Source organism: Cariama cristata, unplaced genomic scaffold, assembly GCF_000690535.1.
Source record: "Cariama cristata isolate BGI_N322 unplaced genomic scaffold, ASM69053v1 scaffold1132, whole genome shotgun sequence".
NCBI classification, from domain to species: domain Eukaryota; kingdom Metazoa; phylum Chordata; class Aves; order Cariamiformes; family Cariamidae; genus Cariama; species Cariama cristata.
Genome location: NW_009602058.1, coordinates 94,595 through 112,012, shown reverse-complemented (window position 1 = coordinate 112,012; position 17,418 = coordinate 94,595). Strand labels below are relative to the sequence as shown.

Here is a 17,418-nt window from a genome sequence, read left to right as displayed (position 1 = left end):
GTACACAGATGATTCCATGTGGCATCTAGTAAGAGATGTTGCTTGGGTCACTCATTGCTGAACAGGCTGAGATACGCAGGGCAAGGCTGGTGGAGGAAACTGCTGAAGCAAAGGAGATTTTTGCATTCAGATCGCCTGCATTATCTAGAAAGTTTGTGTCCTGCTGCTCTTCACGTGCTGAGGTTTAACCTCATTTCTCCCCATCGCTGCAGGTGGATGCTGATGATGTCATCACCAAAGAGGAGCAGATCTTCCTACTGCTAAAAGCCAAGGCTAAGTGCGAACGACACCTGAAAGCCAAGGTGCCCAAGGTGCATGGTGAGTGTTCCTACAGCAACCCAGACTGCGTGGCTGGGGCTGGGCCCCTCTCTGCTCAACCCCAGCCCTTCCCCTCAGGCCCATATGCAGAGCTCAGAGCATGCGAGGGAGGCAGCTGAAGAAGGCCCAACACATTGGGTTTTCAGGTTAGCCTACAGGGAAGATCTTTCAGCACAAGGTGTTGGAAAGCAAAGCTGTCACAGCCTCTTTCTCCTGCTCCGGAACTCCAGATGCCAAGGGGTCAGGAGGATGCAAGCAAGAGTCATGGTCATGGGCTTACAGCCTTTATCACTATACCCAAAGCCCAGGCAATGCACAGGAGTTAGCATCACCAGGCAAAGCATGGGAGGTAGCGTCAGCCATCAGTTGTCCCAAGATTTTTTGCAGCAAGGCACCAGTAGTATGGGAAACGAAGCATCCTTCCAACACCCCTTCTCTGTTTCCCTCTGATACTCTCTCTCTATTTTTCTCAAATGAGCCCAAGCTCAGCTAAACCTCTGTCTTCCACTTCTTTTCTATTTTGGGCTGCAAAATCACTACCAGATGTAGGGCTAGAGGGAGAAGGAAGGGAGAAAGCTCTCTCATGTGGGTAGCAAAGTAATCATACCCCATTGGTTTCTTTCACCAATTTTACATGTGTTAATTATTGGCTCTGGGGGTGTATGCTGAGGCACCCTGCAACCACCCAGTTAGTCCTGGGTGGGGAACTTGTCCCATCTACCTCTATTGCCTGAGAGAAGGGGACAAGCTAGAATGCTTCTCACCTTCACTGTTGCACCTCAGACATCTCTCTTCCCACAGCCAGCACTGTGGGAGTACTTGGAAATAATTCTGGTAGAAGGAAAGGTCCCCAAAGTCAGCTGTGATTTTAAAGCAGAGTTGCCTGCCCACTTGGTGTCCCTCTCCTGTTGGAAATGACAGTAAGGGGCCATAAGAGCCCAGCTTTCATTTTCTTCCAGGCCTCCTGCTTTACATCATCCAAAACCTCAAGCCACATCCTCTGTTGTTTCTTTGTCCTGTTCACTCAATGCCCAATTAACACCTCATTAAAAAGCATATGTGCAAAGGCATTTCCTTCTCTTGTACTGTAGACCACCTGCCTACCTTGGGAAGTGGTGATATCAACCAGCTGGTCTTGCTCTCACACCCTATTTTCTAACTCTTCTCCATGAGACTGTCAGCATTTAGTATTGATCTCTCTCCTTAATTGTCAGCAGCAGTGTTGGTGGGGCTGGGGAGATGTGTATGACTGGCAAGCAGACTTTGGGTTCTTCACCGTGGTCAAAGAAACCAAATCACAGGGCTTTGCAAACATGCCCTTGGTCCTGTTTTGAGACCTGACTCTGCGACTGAGGCCAGCATGAGCTCTGCCATTGACTGGAACAGAAAGAATTCTAATACATTGTCATTTAGATATCTCATGGACCCAAGTCCTGGCTTTGGAAAAAGCTGTTCTGAGCTGCTCAAACAATAAAACCCAGACTTGCTCCTCCATCCTCTATAGAAAATCTCAGTCCAGTCCCAAAAAGTTCAGCAAAGAGGAGGAATCATCTTGATGTCAGTATTTACAGCAGTATATCCAAGGCTTTAAAGACTCAAGGCAGTCATTAGCAATAGATAGATCAAATTAATCTGCAAGAGGTCCACTAATCCAAAAGCAGAATGAATTCTGATTTAACCTTTCCCAAGAAACGTTTTCTTAAGATGTTGTGAAAGAACCTCCAGTGGCAGTGCCTCCAGCACCCCAGAAATTCACTCTAGCACTTCACAAACAAGGTAGTGAGTTGCCAGACCATCTCTGAGACCGTCTAAAGAGTCCATGGTGGCAGACATAGGGTTTTTCAATTTGGAAAAGATCTTTCCACTTTGCAGAAGAGATGCCATCCACAGATTTTTAGACTACAGATGCCCTTGGACACATGAAAAGATAATCTTATGGGGTATTTGTGAACAGACTGACTCAATCTCCATTTTGCACTCTGTCTGCTCCTTCATGCTGCAGGAGTCAAAGAGGATGGATAGTTTTAGATCCTATTGTGGGTTGAAGGGCGACAGAACAAAAGGTTGTAATCTGCACTGTGTTAGCTTTAATGTAATTAATTGGCTAAGGCTTGGAAGCTTAGTTTTTGCATAAAGGATTCAGAGCCCAGGCTGAAAAGTCGTTAGGTCCAGTCCTTTCCTCCTTTGATGATAAGGAAACTGGGGACTGGTTTCTGTTTGTGCTAATCACCCAAGGATGTATGAGTCTGTGCCCTTCTCAGTCAGATGGAGGACCTCATCCCATTGCCTCTTCCTTCAATACAGACACAAAAGAAAAAGCCTGGGAAGGGCAACATGATCTTCACCAGCCCTGGCTTGCAGACAATATGGGGGGCAAAGTGGTTGTGACTTGGAGCAATACAAATTCTGGATGACCACCCCAAGCCTTCAAGCAGTCTCCTGTGATATCTCTCGGAGTATTTCTAAGGAGCACCCACCTGGGTGGCAGGTGGACTCTTCTAACTGCTATTGAGGACTTGGGTTGTGTTACTGCCCTGCCAGGTCCCCTATCTGTCTTGTCTTTGGATTTTTAGTGGTGTAGGACAGAGTCGTCCCTCACAATGCATTTGTATTTTGGCTCTGCAAGACCTAACCTTTCCTGGAAGGAAAACAAGTGACTCTGCAGGCAGGCAAAGAGCTGTGCCCAGGTCCGTTTGACTCTGTTTGATGGTAATGGCAGCCCATGGCATTTATGTGCCACTATATCGATACCAAGTCTACCTGCCAGCAATGCTGACTGATGGTCACCATGTCAGATGCACAAAGGACCTTGTCTCTTTGCAAGACCTCTTCCAGGGCAGCCAGTCGTGCTCCTTGACAGCTCCCAGTGCCTCCTGAAAGCAAGGCTGGAGACTCAACCCATGACCCTGGAATTTATTTTTCTTTTCAGCAGTGTGATGAATAGGTCTCACTCTGAAGGCTGCTTTTGCCAGTGTAGAACAGACTTATTTTATATTAGAGGTGGGCCAAGCCCTACTGAGAAGTATGTTTGCAGATCACAGGGAGCAGAGCATATGGCCTACAATGATTTATTGATCTGGCTGGTATTCAAAGGACAAAAGGGAAAAGGCACAGCTTAGCCCCCTTAAAATATTTTAAAAAAAAAGAAACAAACCCAGCAAAAAAACCCCACAACAACAAAAAAACAACAACAATGAAAGTGACCACAAAAAGAGACAAATCAGCCCAGGCTCAAGGTATGCAATGCAGGAGGCAGCATACACTCCTGCTTCAACCTGCCTGTGTTACATTTGATTTCTGAATGTCTTCTAAATGAGAGAAACTGTCTCCATGTGGTCAATAAATGGCCATAAGGATCATACATGAGACCCCAAAACGTTTGCACAATCTTCCCTCTCTGTCCGTAATAAAGCAGAGCTACTCCATGGCACCCTGGAGGACTTCAAGGTCAAACAATCTGTCTTGCAAAAGAGGGTAAGGGAGTATGGTTTCATCTGATGTGACAGTGGCATAGTGAACTTCAGCTGAAGAAGTCACTCATAAAACAAAAGTCATGGTCATTGGGGCCATTACGAATTTGAGCCAAGGTGGTCACAGTGCTGGTGATAGCTGTGTGCAGCAGAGGTGGATTACTGATGACCTTGAATATCTGTGCTCCTTCTAGAGTTGGTGGACAGAGAAGAGCATCTTTTGGGGTGGCATCTGCCTCCCACCTGTCTCCAGATGTTAATCACAGATTAAACCTAGGATTGCTGATTTAGATGGACCACTTAACACTCACGCTGCAGGGTGATATGGTTACTGATGATGATGGTGTGATTCTGAGGAGGGTAGTCTAGCATTAAGATAGCTTACCTGAACATGTGGTGGGATCTTCATCTTCAGAGATTTTTGAGAGTTGGCAAGACAAACCCATAACTGACCTGATTCATGCCAGTTTTGAAGGCTGAAGGTTGGACAGGAGATGTTCAGAGGTCCCTTCCAACAAACATTTCTATGATTAGTCCTGTCCAGGGGATTTAGGATCACAGGCCAACATCTTTGAGGCTCCTTGGGGTGATTGTTTCCTCTCTGTAGACTTCAAGGCTCAGTAATCAAAGATTGGTGAGGGCATAACTACAATGCAGCAGGTACAGAGGTGGACAAGAAGAGAAGGGCAGGTCTGGGTAATTTATCTTTTACATTGGAAAAGAAGAGGAGCTTTGCATGTTGTCTCTCTCTTTTTTTTTTTTATTTTCATGTTGTTTCTGGTTATCTTGCATGTTCAAATCTGTGTTTGGTTTGTCATTTCAAAGAAGGAGAAAGGACAAGCCCATGATGAGGCTAGTTTTGGGGAGATCATAAGGAAAGCACATCACATAGTTATCAAAGGATGAGATTTTTCAGCCTTTCTTACACAGTTCTTTGTGGTGAGGGAAAAGATTCACATTCAGCTGTGCTTGAAGGAATCTAAATCTATGTTATTACTTCCTAGAAACAATGCTTTACTGCCTAGCACGTAAAAAATGAAAAAGGAGATTGAAATCTCTTCTATTAGTTCTGCTTCTCTATGTCTGTAAGTACCAAAAAGCACCGGTGCAACAGCTGGATCTCAGCTGCCCAACCTCACGATCTGCTTGTAGAGCCCGAATCCTTCTGGGACCGTTGTAGTCACCTTCAGCATGGAGCAACTCTGCCTGTGGGAGAACTCTGCTGACAACACAGTGGTGTAGGATATTTGGGAAAGGAGAAAGCTTCTGCTTAAAATCCCTGGGCCAAGTCAACAAGGAGTGGCTTTGGACTTGAGAGTCCCATCTCTCCAGGGAAACGCGACTTCAGAGGTCAAAGGAAAAGAGGCTTTTGACCTCATGGCTGGTTTAGAGCTGCTTCACACTGGATGCTTACGAAAGCTCTGCAACAAGTGAAGACTGCTCTGCAGCCTGAGGTCCGGGTTTCAAATCTCTGCTCTGGGGTTTTGTCCTGCACCCCTCCATGTTCGATGTTATAGTTTGTGGATGAAGTCAGAAGAAGACTTTAAAAGATGGATCCATTGCTATGAGCACGCAGGGGTACTTCCCTCTCGTGGCTCTCTAAGCCATGAGAAATAGGGGTGTGCACTGCTGTAGACAGCCTCTGCTTCTCCAAGGAGCCTTCTGAGAACCTCTTCCTGCAGACCTGATCTCATCAACACTTCGAGTTCATACCTGGATTTGAACCAGGCTGAATGAAGCACTGTTTTTCTGCCAGCTCAGAGGCAGCCAGATGGAAGGTGTGAGGAAACAGCAGTAACGTCTCTTCTCTCAGACAAGGAGAAGATGGAGTCCCACAGACTCCTAACTGTATGTCAAGTCTTGAACTGGTCCTACAGGGCATCTCTATGGCCAAGGGAAGGAGTGACTTCACCATAAGCCCATATCCTTGATAGGACAGCTTGGCTAACAAGGGCTGAGCAGGACTCATTGATGGTGGCCAAGTTGCTAAGGACCTGCGTGTGTACACAGGCCAGTTTTCTTATCACCAAAAAGCATGACTTCATTTGCTATTTCAGATTCCTTTTTGCATGCAAGTATGAGCAGGGCCAATGGCACAACTGATTGACCTGAGAAAGAGACTTTTTGGATGGGGCTCTGAGCAACCTTATCTAGTTGGAGATGTCCCTGCTCACCGCAGGGGGAGTCGACTAGATGACCTCTAAAGGTCCCTTCCAGCCCAAATGATTCTATGATTCTATGAGGTTCGTTTTTCAGCTGGATCAGCTTCCTGATCTGGTTCATCATGCAGCCCCATAAACAACAGAGTCATCACAGGGAGAGGAGCAGTGCCAGGAAAGAAAGGTGTTGGTGTAAGCAGTACTGCACTGAGCATTACCTGCCGAACATCTGAGGTTTTGAAAACTGGTTTTTGAAAAGCTGGCTTATCCCCCATTGCCTTCTCTCCTTGCTCCCACGCAGCCCCACTTCACGTCAAGGGGTGTATGCGTCCAATTAGTGCTGTCAGATCCCGTCCTGCGGTCACCCTTGGGCCGTGCCCATCCTTGTTCATCAGAAGTTGCCAGGTACCACCTGGCAGAGGGCTGCTTGGATCCTGCCTCTGCCTGGGTGTGATCCCAGCCCAGTGTTGTGATTTACTCCGCTCCATAATAGTCAATGATCCGTGTTTTCGGAGGCAGTGAGGGAATTTGGGACACCTTGATGGGTTTTTTGTGTTATTTTTTAGATAGAAAGAAATATCACGTAAGCTGGCATGAAAGTTTGGTAGGGCTGCTGTCCTCATTCTTGGGAGCTGACGCAGAGGGATATTCAACGCCTCGCCTCCGATCTCAAAGGAGAGTCTGTGGCAGAGCCAAGATTTGGATTCTCATCTCCTTACTCTTCAGCCAGGGCGCAAGCCACAAACCACATTTCCTTTTGTCCTGGAATTCAAGGTGAGGCTACAAAGATTCAAATCCAGGTGGACAGAAAGTGATGAAAATCTTTGGACAAACCCCATTTGACTGAAACTCAAAACTCTCGTCATCGCTCTTGCTTTAAAGCCTCTGGTTTTGTTTCGAAAAGAGGAAAACACATTTGAAATTTCCTGCAGTGCCATGGGTACCTGGATTCTCCTCCTCTTTTGCCCATCTCATCGCTGAGTGCATTTCACAGCCCAGTTCTTTTCCTGGTATAAACCAGCAGACTCCCATTCAGTTTAGTGAGGGCATTGATTGGTTTCACCCACCTTTCAGCACTGCAACTTACTTTTTTCCCCCCTCTAATATTCATTCAACCAACATCTTAAAAAAAGGAAAAATCTGAATTTCAGAGATATTCGTGAGTCTTAAGAGGCGGGAGGTAACCTGGATCAGCACCGAACCTTGATTTTGGGTTGATACCTGCTGTTCCCTCTCACCTTGCAGCTACCCAATCCCAATACATTTACTCGACAATCGCAGACTAGAAACAGCTACACAAGTTAACACAAGTGAAGAAGAAATGCTATGGCAGGGACCTGTGAGTCCAGCACAGCTGCTTGCCCCCAAGAGGGGAAATCAGATTTTGAGGAGCAGGTTTCCATGCGTCATTCCTCCAGCACAGGCTTGAATTTGGCATGGAGACATACACCAGAATTGGCTTTTTGAGTGAAAAATGTGATCCTGCCTGTGCATGGACTTCATGAGCTCTTCCCCAGGAAGCAGCCAGCCCAGAAGAGACAAGTACCTCGAATCACGCTCCACCGTCCTCTGAAAGCAGAAAGACCTTGGTCTCCCATCTGTTCCACTTAGCGTTGTCCTTTTCCCTTTGCTGGGTTTTACTGTCTCAGTTTTATTAAATCCACAGTATTCTTTTCTTCAACCTGCACGATTATTAAGCAGTGCCATGTGCCTTGCAGTGCCAAAAGGCAGCGGTTTCCAGAGCAGCTCCTATCAAAGTATCGGGTGAGTGGTTATGTTGTTCTCCCAACCAACCTGCACCCTCAAAAACCTGTCCAGCACTGGCTTCATCCTTGTGACAAAGGGCAGATCTTAATGTAGCTTCAGCTACTAAAAACAGCCATAAAAATCAGTATAGTAGGCCTAAAACTTGAACTGTATGTCATGAAAAAAGGAAAGAGTTGATGGGAGTATGGGAGTAGTGGTGTCCACCCATCTGGTAGAGACTGGAAGGAGAGGTTCATTGGAAGGAGACTTCCAGAGGCTGGAAGGGATGCTCGCTGTCTGTCTTGAGTTTAATTTTCATCTGATTCCTGGCCCATGCCCTGAAAGATCAGGCAATTAGCTGTCAAGTGGAGTATTCAAATATGTTATCTGCTACCGTGGTTCAGCAATATCTTCTTCAGTTGAAATAAACCAGATGCAATTTAATTAAATATGTGTCCAAGCTACATTTCAAGAGTTGAATTAGGGACTAAAGAGCATCAGGGTGAACAATAGGCATGCCAAACGTTTCTGGAGAGTGAGAATATGTGGCTGTTACATGTGTGATTGGTGGCAGGGTTGATAGTCCAAAGGAAAGTCCTAGCAAACAAAAAGCTAAAATATTAAAAATTCTAAACTTTCTTCAGCAATAATGAACCACTGTTTATGCGTAAAAATTGAAAATTCCCTTTTTTCCCTCTAAAAATGTTAATTTTTAGTTTTATCCTAGTTAGTGGAGGGTGAGCCTCCTCCTGTCCTCCTAGGACAGATCACGTAGACAGTGTCATCTGTAATCTCTCCACCTCCCAGGCGTGTCTCTCAGCCTGAGGACCTGCCATGGACTCTGATCCATGGGGTGACATGGGCACAGCCCCAGATGGGCCTGTGCCATGGGGAGACAGGGCTAAGCCAGTTCAGTGTGCAACCCCTGTCTCAGGCTATGTGCATCATCTGCCACTTTTGGCCAAGACACTGAGGGAAGGAGACCCAACGTATTGAAACAAAAAATACTCAAAAACCTGTCCCCACAAGCACTTGGCTTCCTTTCTTCTTTTCTCTCTTTTTTCTCCTCTCCTCCTTTTTTCTTTAAATTTAGTCTCTAGATGAAAGCCTTTTGGAAAGAACAGGAAACCCTAAAATTTCTCCTCTACGTACACAAATATTACATTTCAGCTGTGGTGGGCAGCCTGATGCCACCCCAAAGTTAAACCTGGAAGAGGATGAAGTGAAATTCCCAGCTACAAGCCATCAGACCTGATTTTTTTTTAATTTTTTTTATTTTTTTCACTCATGAATTAAAAGTCTGTCTTTCCCTGGTTTGGAAAAGGAGATGGGACATTTTGTGGGGGAAGAGAGATTTTTACACAAACCTGTTATTAGCAAAGGCCATCGGCAATCCTTTCTCAGAGTCCTAGGTGTTGCAGCTTGCCTCAAAATTGCTTGTTTTCTTAATAAACAAACCTATTTGCTAGGGAAAGGGGTTATTTTTAGTTGAGAAGCCTTGTGTATTTACTTAAGGTGTGTGGGTTACACATCTGAGTTTACGGCTCCATTGTCCCTAAAGGACCTATACCCAAGCCCAGGCTCTCCCTGGGCTTGCAAAAGCCCAGGATCTACTCCTGGTTTTCTCTCCAGAGGCTCAAGCACTGTCTCTTCATAATCCATCCTGCCAGGATCTCCTCAGAGGTTGTGAGTAGCCTCAGATGCCTTAGAAGTCAAGGGAGACAAACGCATCCAGGACACTCAGAATTTGCCCTAAACACCCCAGACCTCTCTAAAGCCGTATGTTCTCCTCCTCTTTCTATCTTCTGCCTGTTTCTATTCTCAGTCCTTGCGGCTTAATGATGCAGGGCCAGGACAATGACCTAAATACTGTCCTGCAAACAACTAAAGCATCCCTTGCTAGCATGCTCCCAAGCAGAGTTTTGGCCTGAGACAGCTGTCACTGCCCCAGTGGACCCCATCCAGGATCCAGCATGGATCAGGAGACCTTTCGAGATGACAGCACAGACAAGACTGTTCTTCTAGGGAATGCATGAAGGGGAGTTCAGATTCGTGGATATGAGCCGTGCTGGACTTGAAGGGCCTGAAAATGGGCTATGGTCTGTTGTATTCACTGGTATAGATGCAATCAGTGAGTCTTGGTCAAGTCCGGGTTTTCTCATTGCATCTGTGGTTCTGGGATGGGTCGAAAGAGCACTGAAACCCTACAGAGTGATGTCATCTCCCACCAAGCCCATCTACCACAGCCACCTTTCAAATCAGCAGACTGTGATGACTAGTGAAGGCTTGCAGTTTTTCACAGAGGGCTGCTTGCCAGCCGTGCCTGAATAAGAGCTAGCAAGAGATAGGAAATACCAACGGTTGGCCTCTACGATTGGCCAAGGGCTTCCAACCTGGTTAAGAAATGTCTGCTGAGCAGGTATATAAGTCTTGTAATGCACAGGAGGAGCAGGTCTCAGGAGTTATGATAGGCATAAATGGTCCAGGTGTAGTAGGTAGCAAAGTAACATGGAGAAAGGGTGAAAAACAGTACGTAGGATGGCTGAACTGCAATACTAATTATCAACCTTGTTTCTATGCTTATTTTAATGATTGATATGACCACACTATCCCCTCTCAGAGGGAGATCTGGAGGGTTTTGGAAGGACTAGATGTACTGGGATGAGGAGAGAAGGATGCCTGGGCTTAGCCAGGCCAGTAGCGGCAGGTCAGGTGTTATCACATGAGATGTTGAAGGTGATATTTCTTCTTCCAGGTTGTGAATGCAGTAAGTGGAGAGGCAGCATGTGAAATGGGCTAGTGATGTCAGGGTAGCCAGCTCTCTGGAGCTGTGTCACGCTAGTAATTGTCTGGTAGCACTCATAACCTTGAGACTTTCCCGTTCTGCCTTGGGGTGAGTAAAGACACATTGTGAGTTGGAACAGCCCCTGGCCCACGCACCCTTCTCCTCCAAAGTCCAGTTGCTCCAAGGCTGAGCATGCAAGGGGTGTTTTACCCACTAAACACTGGTGTGCAGACCAGCAAAGGTCTCCGAGTAGTAACAAGCAGAACCTACATCCATCCATCCCCTCTCCTCACCCTCCCCTCATGTTGGCCAGCACGCAGTACCCATATGTACACAGATGCGTTCAGAGATGCACGCGTGGGTGCAGCCCACGTCGTGCACAGCTCCACCGAGAGACACTGCACCACTGTGCTCCCAGCTGCCCACACAAATACCCTTGGGTGCACACGGAGCATCTTTCCTCAAAACAGACACACGCTCCCCCTGCATTGCACAAAACAGGTCAACAACAATACACCCCCCTTCCTACAGACATACCCACCTATAGATTTATACATATACATATGCAGGCACTTATACACACACGCTCTGACAGCCAGGTTTGAAATGCATCTGCAACACCAAACACCCCTATACAGAGGCACTGACCCTCCAAGCCTCCCTTTCTCCCCCTCCTGTCCCAAAATGCTGGGTCATTTTTTTGGTTACTCCTCCCTGCCTGTTTCCAATCCACCAAATGTCCTTCCCGTAATAGAGTGACCACAATTGCACACCGTATTCCAAATGTGGTCTCCCTGGTGCCTTGCACAGTGCCAGAATAAGTTGGGCTGATTTATATTCCATACCCCTAGATAAACACCTCAAGACCATGTTTGCATTTCTCCAGCTGCCAAGCAGCCTCACAGATGGTTTTAATGTGTTCTCCACATGCATCTACCACTTGCACAGAAATCGGAATTGAGACTGGGGGGAAGGAAAGGAGGGAGGAGGCAAGGGAAAAGTAGCAGGCAGGAGAGAATATCCGTCATTGCACCCTGGGGATACGGTCCGAGCAGTGGGTAGGCATGGACCAAATATGCCTCTCCTTTCCTCTCTCTTCCACCAAAGCAACCTGCAGCGTGCTGGGATTTCTGACCAGGCGCAGGTGGGTAAGCCGAAACGAAGAAAGAGCAAAACGAGAGATGCATGTGGTGCAGCCCTTTCACAAAGCACTCTGCGACCGGCCTGTCCGCCTTCAAAAGGCAAGTCCCGCAGCAATGACATCAAACAGAGCGTTTGCTTGCTCCTTCCTGAGTATCACATTGGCTTGTGATAATGACTACAATTTCCATGCCCTGAGATTTCAGCCCTCAAGGGCTACGGAGAGCTGCAAGGCACGTCTGTTCTAAAACTACGGTAGTCTGTGCTACTATAACTACTCTGTAGTAGGGTACTACTGTAAGGGAGTATTCATGTCAGTCCAAGCACCGGTGAGATGAATGGGTACACTATAATAGTAACCTTCAGGCACTGAGACACAGACCCTGCCTGGAGGATTTTACAGTCGAGCCTTAGAAGATGGGTAAAGATGGTCTGTGATAAAAAGGCATGCAGATGCAGAGGAATAAATCAGATTTTCTGACTTAGACCCAGCAGGTATATACCTGCCCTATTGTGATTGACATTTAGAGGAACATGCCATTCAGTGCATTTCGATGAGGTGCTAGTAACGTCTAGTTAGATGGTGAACTGACACGTTTCCACCTGCCTTGTCTTCTCAAAGTGCCTGCTTTGTGGTGGTGATGGTATGTCCTTTGCAGAGATGGACAAGGAGGAGCTGTCTGCTGATGACCCTGCTCACCGCAGGAGAGTTGGACTAGATGACCTCTAAAGGTCCCTTCCAGCCCAAATGATTCTATGATTCTATGACCTGAGCTCCCGCCCCTGGGAAGGCAGTGGGTGAATAGGATTTAGCATCATCTCTCCCAACACATGTCCCTCAGACTCAAGACTGTATTTCAATGAGGGCTTTGTTGCCTGAACACTTGGGGCTGCCTTCAGCTGAAGCTGAGGACTTGAGCGAGGTGGATTGTTGGGCTGAGAAGTAAAAAACAGCCTTATAGCAAATGAATCAGGAAACTAGAGGAGGTGACCCTTACTGGTGTGGGGAGGTAGTGCTGGGAAGAGAGGCTGAGCTCTGCTGTGGCTTAGCTTGCCTTGAGGAAGCGTTGAGCTGGGTATCTCAAGACCAAGAGATGAGAGCACAATTACACACAGGAGCTGTGTTGGCGTCTTTGTACCTGGGAAGGAAGGAAGGAGTAATCCGGACTGGTTTGGAATTTCTCTTGTCCTTGGAAGTGATTGCCCCCAGCGCAAGTAAGATGATTTCTGAGATCTGGAGTAGAAGGAGGTAACCAGCTGGAAAACTGAGGTCTCTTTGGGAAACACAAATGACTTTGCTGACCGCAAAACAGCAGCATGTAGGGTACTGGAGCAGGATGAAGATACACCGACCTGCCTCAGGGCGAGGGTGGCAGTGACACGGTGCTCTCCTCCTAGCCCCATTAATGCCACAGCCTCCGTTTGCTCTAATGATACCAACTTAAAATCACTCAGGGACGTGAAACTTACTGACCTCATCCCGAACACGACTCATCTGAAGGACAGAAGCTCTCTCTTAATTTCCAGTATAAGTTTTTTTCACTGCCAGTTTACACCTGTTTATTTTTGCATCATTTTCCACTTTCGTAGCTCATCTCCAGTCATACTGCTTACCAACAGGATGAGAAAACCCTTCTTTCTCATTCTCTCTTGTTGGATTAAGCAGACCAAGCCTTCTATGCTCCTCCAGGGCCACCAGCAAAATCTTCCGACCCTACCAGTCTTTCCCTCTTGCTGGAAGATTTTTTCTTTCTGTTCCTTTTCAATGAAGGAACTTACGAGCTGTATCGACCCAAACAGCATATTTGAACCCTCAAACTATTTTTCACCCAAAAAAAGAAATTTTTCAAAAGCTTTTCAATCAGCATTTAGAACAAACTGGATCCCTTCTGATCATCTCGGCTTCTAAATATTGTTTAACAGTGTCTCAGAAGAGACTGACTTATTTTTACCATGCCAAAAATACGCTACTTGCAGGTGGTGAATTTTTTTTTTCTAATGACAGCTTATAAAAAGGGTTGTAAACATGGATTTTTTTTTTTTTGTTTTAAAGTATAGCCATCAGGAAAATGGTTGGCTTGTGGATTTTTTTATTGTTTTCCTGAAACTCCTCACCATTTTTCAGATTTCTTCTTGTAATTCAGTGTGAATCTCTTTGGAGAAATGACCAGGAGGAAAGGAAAACAACAGAGAGAAGCCAAGTTGTTAGTACTGTTAATATTTTTATAAACTAAGGGAAAAATGTTTGGAGGAAATATTCGGGAAAACAAATAAAAAGAAAAGTCTTGTTTGGATTCCAGCACAATACTAATGGAATATATGGTATTTTCCCTCCCCATTTTATCATCAGCTCAGTGGTTAAGTGACCTTTAGAGTGAGTAAAATAGGAGATAGTTGGAGGCAGAAGGTGCAGAATTTGGTCCCGGTTATCACACCTGTGGTCTCAAACTGGTGACATTAATGGTAAAGGTGTGACATGGCTGTGCAGAGCAGAGGAGATAGGGAGTGAAGAGGTGGAGGAAGGAAGGGATGTGGGGAATCATAGAATGGTTTGGGTCAGAAGGGACCTTTAAAGGCCATCTAGTCCAACTCCCTGCCATGAGTCGGGACATCTTCAACTCGAGCAGGTTGCTCAGAGCCCCATCCAACCTGACCTTGGATGTTTCCAGGGATGGGGCATCTACCACCTCTCCGGGCAACCTGTGACACTGTTTCACCACCCTCATTGTAAAAAGTGTCTTCCTTATATCTAGTCTGAATCTACCCTCTTTTAGTTTGAAACCATTGTCCCTTGTCCTATCAGGAGGTTGATGGTTCATCTCCTTAAAGGGGAGGAATGGAAGTATTAGAGATAGGAGTGAGAGAAGGATGGTGGGGCTCCCGTCTGGGACAACAGGTGTAACACAGAGGGGAAAAACAACTTTCGGATGTATTAAAACCCAGGAATGCGGATCCAACAGTCACACAGTGTGGCTGATCCTGACATCAGTCAACATTTCCATTTGAAAAATGTTTTCCAAGAGTTTCAGTCAACATAGGAGTTTCTCAATTCCTTCTCCAACCAGGAGGTCCAGAGGCACCTGGCTTGACCTGTGGATGTTCCCCCAACTTCCCCCTACTACAAACTAACAACTTCAGTCCCTCTTCCCAACCCAATTCCTCTCCCCTTTCTCCCATGGTGCCCTGGATTGGCAAGAAACAGCCACGCTGTGCCTGAATTTAAGCTATGCCCGTGGCAGTTGGCTGCTCAGTCAGCAAAGGCTGGTTGGCCAGGTGGTAGCTGCCAAATGTTCACCTGTCCTTTCATCTAACTATTCATCATCAATCACTGTGAAATTTGCAGGAAGGAAATGAAGACTGAGATGTCTTATCCCTCCTTCAAATTTGGCTGAAATGGATTTTCCAAGCATGGGGCGGGGAGCGAGAGACAGGGGATGATGGAGAGATGGAGAGGAGGTTAAAGAGGTTTTTCTGTGTTGTGACAGTTAATGGTAATGATGACAGATTCATTTGCATCTTTTCTTGGGAGACTCAGATGCTTTCTGAAGATTGAGTGCCACCAGATCCTTATCGGCTTTAATGTATTGATCCCACAGGTCAGTACACAGAGGCATGGAAAGATTTCAGATGCAGTGAGAGGCAGCAAAGATTATCTTTTTTTTCCAAATTTCTGGGGCAGCTGATGGCTCCCCAAATTGTCCACATGATAAAGCAGCAGTCCAGAGGTGTCCCAACACCATCTTGCACTGTGTTTCCTGCACAGAGCCTTCAACCCTCTGCTTTTTGGGAGGATGATGAGGATCAAAACACCCAAAAAGAAATAACTGCATACTCTGTAACCCAGAAAGCATCAGTTTTCTTTTGAATGAGTCCATTGCAAGTGTGTCCATGTGCACGTTTATAGCATGAGGAAGGTATACCCACCAGATACTTTTCCACATTAATGTTTTCTGGACAAATATTGCAGTATGATACTAAATGAAACTACTTACAAATGAAAGCTGACCTTTGCAAGTCATTCTGAAGATCTTAGAAAATAGCAAGGTTTTTCTCTCAACATTTCAGAGCATGACGTTCAGATGAATTTTTTTTTCTCCTCAATGTTGTTTCTCCACAGCATTAATTTTAAAGTTTACCCAAATTTATTTATTTTGTAAAAAAGAATTGGTTTTATTTTAAGTAAGACCACTTTGAGGGCTAAATGAAATCTTTATTTACTTTCTTGTCTGCAAAAAAAACCTCAGAGACAATAACATTTTGTCCTAATCCAAATTTTGTGGGGCTTTTTTTTTTTCCTTTTTTTTTTGATCCTTCCAGAGAACTGAAAAATAAACAATCTGGTTTTCACAGTGTAAGTAATCCTGCAACAGAATGAGCCAAAGGGAAGGGCTTTCCCTTTACCATAGTCAGTGATTAGTCTGGTCCTTTTCATCAGCACTAAATTAAAGAGAAGAAATCAGCCGTTAAGCAATGAGTTTTTCTGTTTTTTCTCATTTCCTAAAATACCAACAAACTGAATTGATCACTGTCAGCTCTGACCCTGGAGGACACCATACCAACCAAAGGTCTTTAAAGCAATCCTGGATTCTTATTTAATCTTGTGAAATCACTTTCATTATAAAGGATGAATTACTGTTTGGTTGGAAGATTGCTAAGGCACTAGCTTTGATATTAATGAAACATGCTGAGATCTTGGCTGTGCTTATAATTTCTTTACTAGTGGAATTCTTTTGCAGATAAGAGCAGGCTGTTCTGTTTTATTTTGATTCGCATGTACCTCCTCTCTGTCAGACACTTTATACACTGTTGATAAACTCCTTCATGAGATGCTATCAATACAGAGGGCAGATGCTGCTCTGAAGGCAGAGCTGGGGCAGATTCACCAGTGTTTGCTTTTCACTTCAAATACTCTACTGTAGCTGGATTTTAACCGATGGGTGCAGTTAATATAGCCCAACACAAAGGCATATGTAAGCACCAGTTTGGATTTGAGTGCACGGTACTTCCTCAGGGACTGGAAATGCAGCCCACGTTGAACATCCACATCTGAATGGGAACTTGCTCTGTTGTGGGACTGGGAGCTTACGGATCAAAAGCTGGAGAAATGGGTGACTGACAAGCCAGAAGGATGTAAGAGGTGGGGAACGGGGTTTGACTTCCCTCTTTTTAAAGCAGTGTTGAAAATAAGGTCTATTCCCACAGCTTTCAAGAAGCCTGGAGGATTTCTCAGCCATTCTAATTATGGATAAGTTCTGGCTTTATCCCTTGTAGACTGAATGAACAGACGATGAGGAAGATGAGACTGCCGGGAGGGCGGTCAACCCATCTCACAGGGCAGTCTGCCTCCATCGCTGGTATCTCAGCTGCTTCAGAGGCTGGTGGTAAACCCCATGGGCTGCAGAGCTCCTTCAAGATCCTCTTAGCCTACAGGCTTGTGTAGGACCTGATGCTGGAGCCCTTGAATGTTTGGTCGGTACCTCCGTTTGTGAAGAGAGAAGCAAAACTTCTCATAATTACAGGTCGATAGAAGACTTGCTTAATTACTTCTCAAGTTCTGGAGAACTGCAAAATGACAATTAGAGAACTTTAAATATATACTTATATACTTGCCAATTAAAAAAAAAAAAAAAGTTTTAGAAAAAAAAAGCAGACATAAAATGTGGGAAAGGACTTTTTTCTTAGTTTGTGTCTCTGCTTTTCCTTGCGCTAAGCACATAAATCACAGATATCTGCAAATAAACTAACATACTCAGAGGGAAGAGGGAAACCTGTGGATGGAGGCAGGCAGGATTTCTCCTCC

General features: G+C 45.5%; 1 protein-coding gene across 1 annotated transcript in view; it reads left to right on the top strand.

Moving 5' to 3' along the window:
* The first annotated feature begins 211 nt into the window (after positions 1–211).
* The window catches only part of LOC104157286 (parathyroid hormone/parathyroid hormone-related peptide receptor), a 54,782-nt gene continuing 37,575 nt past the window's right edge, over positions 212–17,418 (top strand). Inside the window, exon 1 of the mRNA XM_009694570.1 lies at positions 212–318. The gene's annotated coding sequence lies outside the window, so the exon portion shown is untranslated. The remainder of the gene's footprint in view (positions 319–17,418) is intronic.